Source organism: Brienomyrus brachyistius, unplaced genomic scaffold (genome assembly GCF_023856365.1).
Source record: "Brienomyrus brachyistius isolate T26 unplaced genomic scaffold, BBRACH_0.4 scaffold279, whole genome shotgun sequence".
NCBI classification, from domain to species: Eukaryota; Metazoa; Chordata; class Actinopteri; order Osteoglossiformes; family Mormyridae; genus Brienomyrus; species Brienomyrus brachyistius.
Window position 1 is genome coordinate 112,519 of NW_026042554.1, and position 8,037 is coordinate 120,555.

Genomic DNA, 8,037 nt, shown 5'->3' on the forward strand with positions numbered 1-8,037 from the left:
CTGACAAACCAGCAGCAGCCTGACAAACCAGCAGCACCCTGACAAACAAGCAGCACCCTGACAAACCAGCAGCCTGACAAACCAGCAGCCTGACCCTGACAAACCAGCAGCCTGACCCTGACAAACCAGCTGCCTGACCCTGACAAACCAGCAGCCTGACCCTGACAAACCAGCTGCCTGACCCTGACAAACCAGCAGCAGCCTGACAAACCAGCAGCAGCCTGACAAACCAGCAGCAGCCTGACAAACCAGCAGCAGCCTGACAAACCAGCAGCAGCCTGACAAACCAGCAGCAGCCTGACACTGACAAACCAGCAGCAGCCTGACACTGACAAACCAGCAGCAGCCTGACACTGACAAACCAGCAGCAGCCTGACAAACAAGCAGCAGCCTGACAAACAAGCAGCAGCCTGACAAACAAGCAGCAGCCTGACAAACCAGCAGCAGCCTGACAAACCAGCAGCAGCCTGACAAACCAGCAGCAGCCTGACAAACCAGCAGCAGCCTGACAAACCAGCAGCAGCCTGACAAAGCAGCAGCAGCCTGACAAAGCAGCACCCTGACAAAGCAGCAGCAGCCTGACAAAGCAGCAGCAGCCTGACAAAGCAGCACCCTGACAAAGCAGCACCCTGACAAAGCAGCACCCTGACAAAGCAGCAGCACCCTGACAAAGCAGCAGCACCCTGACAAAGCAGCAGCACCCTGACAAAGCAGCAGCACCCTGACAAAGCAGCAGCAGCCTGACAAACCAGCAGCACCCTGACAAACCAGCAGCAGCCTGACAAACCAGCAGCAGCCTGACAAACCAGCAGCAGCCTGACAAACCAGCAGCAGCCTGACAAACCAGCAGCAGCCTGACAAACCAGCAGCAGCCTGACAAACCAGCAGCAGCCTGACAAACCAGCAGCAGCCTGACAAACCAGCAGCAGCCTGACAAACCAGCAGCAGCCTGACAAACCAGCAGCAGCCTGACAAACCAGCAGCAGCCTGACAAACAAGCAGCACCACCCTGACAAACCAGCAGCCCGACACTGACAAACCAGCAGCACGACACTGACAAACCAGCAGCACGACACTGACAAACCAGCAGCACGACACTGACAAACAAGCAGCACGACACTGACAAACAAGCAGCACGACACTGACAAAGCAGCAGCAGCACGACACTGACAAAGCAGCAGCAGCCTGACACTGACAAAGCAGCAGCAGCCTGACACTGACAAAGCAGCAGCAGCCTGACACTGACAAAGCAGCAGCAGCCTGACACTGACAAAGCAGCAGCAGCCTGACACTGACAAAGCAGCAGCAGCCTGACACTGACAAAGCAGCAGCAGCCTGACACTGACAAAGCAGCAGCAGCCTGACACTGACAAAGCAGCAGCAGCCTGACACTGACAAAGCAGCAGCAGCCTGACACTGACAAAGCAGCAGCAGCCTGACACTGACAAAGCAGCAGCAGCCTGACACTGACAAAGCAGCAGCAGCCTGACACTGACAAAGCAGCAGCAGCCTGACACTGACAAAGCAGCAGCAGCCTGACACTGACAAAGCAGCAGCAGCCTGACACTGACAAAGCAGCAGCAGCCTGACACTGACAAAGCAGCAGCAGCCTGACACTGACAAAGCAGCAGCAGCCTGACACTGACAAAGCAGCAGCAGCCTGACACTGACAAAGCAGCAGCAGCCTGACACTGACAAAGCAGCAGCCTGACACTGACAAACCAGCAGCAGCCTGACACTGACAAACCAGCAGCAGCCTGACACTGACAAACCAGCAGCAGCCTGACAAACCAGCACCAGCCTGACAAACCAGCACCAGCCTGACAAACCAGCACCAGCCTGACAAACCAGCACCAGCCTGACAAACCAGCACCCGCCTGACAAACCAGCACCCGCCTGACAAACCAGCACCCGCCTGACAAACCAGCACCCGCCTGACCCTGACAAACCAGCACCCGCCTGACCCTGACAAACCAGCACCCGCCTGACCCTGACAAACCAGCAGCAGCCTGACCCTGACAAACCAGCAGCAGCCTGACCCTGACAAACCAGCAGCAGCCTGACCCTGACAAACCAGCAGCAGCCTGACCCTGACAAACCAGCAGCAGCCTGACCCTGACAAACCAGCAGCAGCCTGACCCTGACAAACCAGCAGCAGCCTGACCCTGACAAACCAGCAGCAGCCTGACCCTGACAAACCAGCAGCAGCCTGACCCTGACAAACCAGCAGCAGCCTGACCCTGACAAACCAGCAGCAGCCTGACCCTGACAAACCAGCAGCAGCCTGACCCTGACAAACCAGCAGCAGCCTGACCCTGACAAACCAGCAGCAGCCTGACACTGACAAACCAGCAGCAGCCTGACACTGACAAACCAGCAGCAGCCTGACACTGACAAACCAGCAGCAGCCTGACACTGACAAACCAGCAGCAGCCTGACACTGACAAACAAGCAGCAGCCTGACACTGACAAACCAGCAGCACCCTGACAAACCAGCAGCACCCTGACAAACCAGCAGCACCCTGACAAACCAGCAGCACCCTGACAAACCAGCAGCACCCTGACAAACCAGCAGCACCCTGACAAACCAGCAGCACCCTGACAAACCAGCAGCACCCTGACAAACCAGCAGCACCCTGACAAACCAGCAGCACCCTGACAAACAAGCAGCACCCTGACAAACCAGCAGCAGCCTGACACTGACAAAGCAGCAGCCTGACAAAGCAGCACCCTGACAAACAAGCAGCACCCTGACACTGACAAACAAGCAGCACCCTGACACTGACAAACAAGCAGCACCCTGACACTGACAAACCAGCAGCAGCCTGACACTGACAAACCAGCAGCAGCCTGACAAACCAGCAGCAGCCTGACAAACCAGCAGCACCCTGACAAACAAGCAGCACCCTGACAAACAAGCAGCACCCTGACAAACCAGCAGCACCCTGACAAACCAGCAGCACCCTGACAAACCAGCAGCAGCCTGACAAACAAGCAGCACCCTGACAAACAAGCAGCACCCTGACAAAGCAGCAGCAGCCTGACAAACCAGCAGCAGCCTGACACTGACAAACCAGCAGCAGCCTGACACTGACAAACCAGCAGCAGCCTGACACTGACAAACCAGCAGCAGCCTGACACTGACAAACCAGCAGCAGCCTGACAAACCAGCAGCAGCCTGACAAACCAGCAGCAGCCTGACAAACCAGCAGCAGCCTGACAAACCAGCAGCAGCCTGACAAACCAGCAGCAGCCTGACAAACCAGCAGCAGCCTGACACTGACAAAGCACCCTGACAAAGCAGCAGCACCCTGACAAAGCAGCAGCAGCCTGACAAAGCAGCAGCAGCCTGACAAAGCAGCAGCAGCCTGACAAACCAGCAGCACCCTGACAAACAAGCAGCAGCCTGACAAACAAGCAGCAGCCTGACAAACAAGCAGCAGCCTGACAAACCAGCAGCAGCCTGACAAACCAGCAGCAGCCTGACACTGACAAACCAGCAGCAGCCTGACCCTGACAAAGCAGCACCCTGACACTGACAAAGCAGCACCCTGACACTGACAAAGCAGCACCCTGACACTGACAAACCAGCAGCCTGACAAACCAGCAGCCTGACAAACCAGCAGCCTGACAAACCAGCAGCCTGACAAACCAGCAGCCTGACAAACCAGCAGCCTGACAAACCAGCAGCCTGACAAACCAGCAGCCTGACAAACCAGCAGCCTGACAAACCAGCAGCAGCCTGACAAACCAGCAGCAGCCTGACAAACCAGCAGCAGCCTGACAAACCAGCAGCAGCCTGACAAACCAGCAGCAGCCTGACAAACCAGCAGCAGCCTGACAAACCAGCAGCACCCTGACACTGACAAACAAGCAGCACCCTGACACTGACAAACAAGCAGCAGCCTGACACTGACAAACAAGCAGCAGCCTGACACTGACAAACAAGCAGCAGCCTGACACTGACAAACAAGCAGCACCCTGACACTGACAAACAAGCAGCACCCTGACACTGACAAACAAGCAGCACCCTGACACTGACAAACAAGCAGCACCCTGACACTGACAAACAAGCAGCACCCTGACACTGACAAACAAGCAGCACCCTGACACTGACAAACAAGCAGCACCCTGACACTGACAAACAAGCAGCACCCTGACACTGACAAACAAGCAGCACCCTGACACTGACAAACAAGCAGCACCCTGACACTGACAAACAAGCAGCACCCTGACACTGACAAACAAGCAGCACCCTGACACTGACAAACAAGCAGCACCCTGACACTGACAAACAAGCAGCACCCTGACACTGACAAACAAGCAGCACCCTGACACTGACAAACAAGCAGCACCCTGACACTGACAAACCAGCAGCAGCCTGACACTGACAAACCAGCAGCAGCCTGACCCTGACAAACCAGCAGCAGCCTGACCCTGACAAACCAGCAGCAGCCTGACCCTGACAAACCAGCAGCAGCCTGACCCTGACAAACCAGCAGCAGCCTGACCCTGACAAACCAGCAGCAGCCTGACCCTGACAAACCAGCAGCAGCCTGACCCTGACAAACCAGCAGCAGCCTGACACTGACAAAGCAGCAGCACCCTGACACTGACAAAGCAGCAGCAGCCTGACACTGACAAAGCAGCAGCAGCCTGACACTGACAAAGCAGCAGCAGCCTGACACTGACAAAGCAGCAGCAGCCTGACACTGACAAAGCAGCAGCAGCCTGACAAAGCAGCAGCAGCCTGACAAAGCAGCAGCAGCCTGACCCTGACAAAGCAGCAGCAGCCTGACCCTGACAAAGCAGCAGCAGCCTGACCCTGACAAAGCAGCAGCAGCCTGACCCTGACAAAGCAGCAGCAGCCTGACCCTGACAAACCAGCAGCAGCCTGACCCTGACAAACCAGCAGCAGCCTGACCCTGACAAACCAGCAGCAGCCTGACACTGACAAACCAGCAGCAGCCTGACACTGACAAAGCAGCAGCCTGACACTGACAAAGCAGCACCCTGACACTGACAAAGCAGCACCCTGACACTGACAAAGCAGCACCCTGACCCTGACAAACCACCAGCACCCTGACAAACCACCAGCACCCTGACAAACCAGCAGCAGCCTGACAAAGCAGCAGCAGCCTGACAAAGCAGCAGCAGCCTGACAAAGCAGCAGCAGCCTGACAAAGCACCCGCAGCCTGACAAAGCACCCGCAGCCTGACAAAGCAGCAGCAGCCTGACAAAGCAGCAGCAGCCTGACAAAGCAGCAGCAGCCTGACAAAGCAGCAGCAGCCTGACAAAGCAGCAGCAGCCTGACAAAGCAGCAGCAGCCTGACAAAGCAGCAGCAGCCTGACAAAGCAGCAGCAGCCTGACAAAGCAGCAGCAGCCTGACAAACCAGCAGCAGCCTGACAAAGCAGCAGCAGCCTGACAAACCAGCAGCAGCCTGACAAACCAGCAGCAGCCTGACAAACCAGCAGCAGCCTGACAAACCAGCAGCAGCCTGACAAACCAGCAGCCTGACAAAGCAGCAGCCTGACAAAGCAGCAGCCTGACAAAGCAGCAGCCTGACAAAGCAGCAGCCTGACAAAGCAGCAGCCTGACAAAGCAGCAGCCTGACCCTGACAAAGCAGCAGCCTGACAAAGCAGCAGCCTGACAAAGCAGCAGCCTGACAAAGCAGCAGCCTGACAAAGCAGCAGCCTGACAAAGCAGCAGCAGCCTGACAAAGCAGCAGCAGCCTGACCCTGACAAAGCAGCAGCAGCCTGACCCTGACAAACCAGCAGCAGCCTGACCCTGACAAACCAGCAGCAGCCTGACCCTGACAAACCAGCAGCAGCCTGACCCTGACAAACCAGCAGCAGCCTGACCCTGACAAACCAGCAGCAGCCTGACAAAGCAGCAGCAGCCTGACAAAGCAGCAGCAGCCTGACAAAGCAGCAGCAGCCTGACAAAGCACCCGCAGCCTGACAAAGCAGCACCCTGACAAAGCAGCACCCTGACAAAGCAGCACCCTGACCCTGACAAAGCAGCAGCCTGACCCTGACAAACCAGCAGCAGCCTGACAAACCAGCAGCAGCCTGACAAAGCAGCAGCAGCCTGACAAAGCAGCAGCAGCCTGACACGGACAAAGCAGCAGCAGCCTGACACGGACAAAGCAGCAGTAGCCTGACACGGACAAAGCAGCAGCAGCCTGACCCGGACAAAGCAGCAGCAGCAGCCTGACAAAGCAGCAGCACCCTGACAAACCAGCAGCACCCTGACAAACCAGCAGCACCCTGACAAACCAGCAGCACCCTGACAAACCAGCAGCACCCTGACAAACCAGCAGCACCCTGACAAACCAGCAGCAGCCTGACAAACCAGCAGCCTGACAAACCAGCAGCCTGACACTGACAAACCAGCAGCCTGACAAACCAGCAGCCTGACAAACCAGCAGCCTGACAAACCAGCAGCCTGACAAACCAGCAGCCTGACAAACCAGCAGCCTGACAAACAAGCAGCCTGACAAACCAGCACCCTGACAAACCAGCAGCACCCTGACAAACCAGCAGCACCCTGACAAACCAGCAGCACCCTGACAAACCAGCAGCACCCTGACAAACCAGCAGCAGCCTGACAAAGCAGCAGCCTGACCCTGACAAAGCAGCAGCCTGACAAAGCAGCAGCCTGACCCTGACAAAGCAGCAGCCTGACCCTGACAAAGCAGCAGCCTGACAAAGCAGCAGCAGCCTGACAAAGCAGCAGCAGCCTGACAAAGCAGCAGCAGCCTGACCCTGACAAAGCAGCAGCAGCCTGACCCTGACAAAGCAGCAGCAGCCTGACCCTGACAAAGCAGCAGCAGCCTGACCCTGACAAACCAGCAGCAGCCTGACCCTGACAAACCAGCAGCAGCCTGACCCTGACAAACCAGCAGCAGCCTGACCCTGACAAACCAGCAGCAGCCTGACCCTGACAAACCAGCAGCAGCCTGACCCTGACAAACCAGCAGCAGCCTGACCCTGACAAACCAGCAGCAGCCTGACACTGACAAACCAGCAGCAGCCTGACACTGACAAACCAGCAGCAGCCTGACACTGACAAACCAGCAGCAGCCTGACACTGACAAACCAGCAGCACGACCCTGACAAACCAGCAGCACGACCCTGACAAACCAGCAGCCTGACCCTGACAAAGCAGCAGCCTGACCCTGACAAAGCAGCAGCCTGACAAAGCAGCAGCCTGACAAAGCAGCAGCCTGACAAAGCAGCAGCCTGACAAAGCAGCACCCTGACAAAGCAGCACCCTGACAAAGCAGCAGCCTGACAAAGCAGCAGCCTGACCCTGACAAAGCAGCAGCCTGACCCTGACAAAGCAGCAGCCTGACCCTGACAAAGCAGCAGCCTGACCCTGACAAAGCAGCAGCCTGACCCTGACAAAGCAGCAGCCTGACCCTGACAAAGCAGCAGCCTGACCCTGACAAAGCAGCAGCCTGACAAACCAGCACCCTGACAAACCAGCACCCTGACAAACCAGCAGCACCCTGACAAACCAGCAGCACCCTGACAAACCAGCAGCACCCTGACAAACCAGCAGCAGCCTGACAAAGCAGCAGCAGCCTGACAAAGCAGCAGCCTGACCCTGACAAAGCAGCAGCCTGACCCTGACAAAGCAGCAGCCTGACAAACCAGCAGCAGCCTGACACTGACAAACCAGCAGCAGCCTGACACTGACAAACCAGCAGCAGCCTGACACTGACAAACCAGCAGCAGCCTGACACTGACAAACCAGCAGCAGCCTGACACTGACAAACCAGCAGCAGCCTGACACTGACAAACCAGCAGCAGCCTGACACTGACAAACCAGCAGCAGCCTGACACTGACAAACCAGCAGCAGCCTGACCCTGACAAAGCAGCAGCAGCCTGACAAAGCAGCAGCAGCCTGACAAAGCAGCAGCAGCCTGACAAAGCAGCAGCAGCCTGACAAAGCAGCAGCAGCCTGACAAAGCAGCAGCAGCCTGACAAAGCAGCAGCCTGACAAAGCAGCAGCCTGACAAAGCAG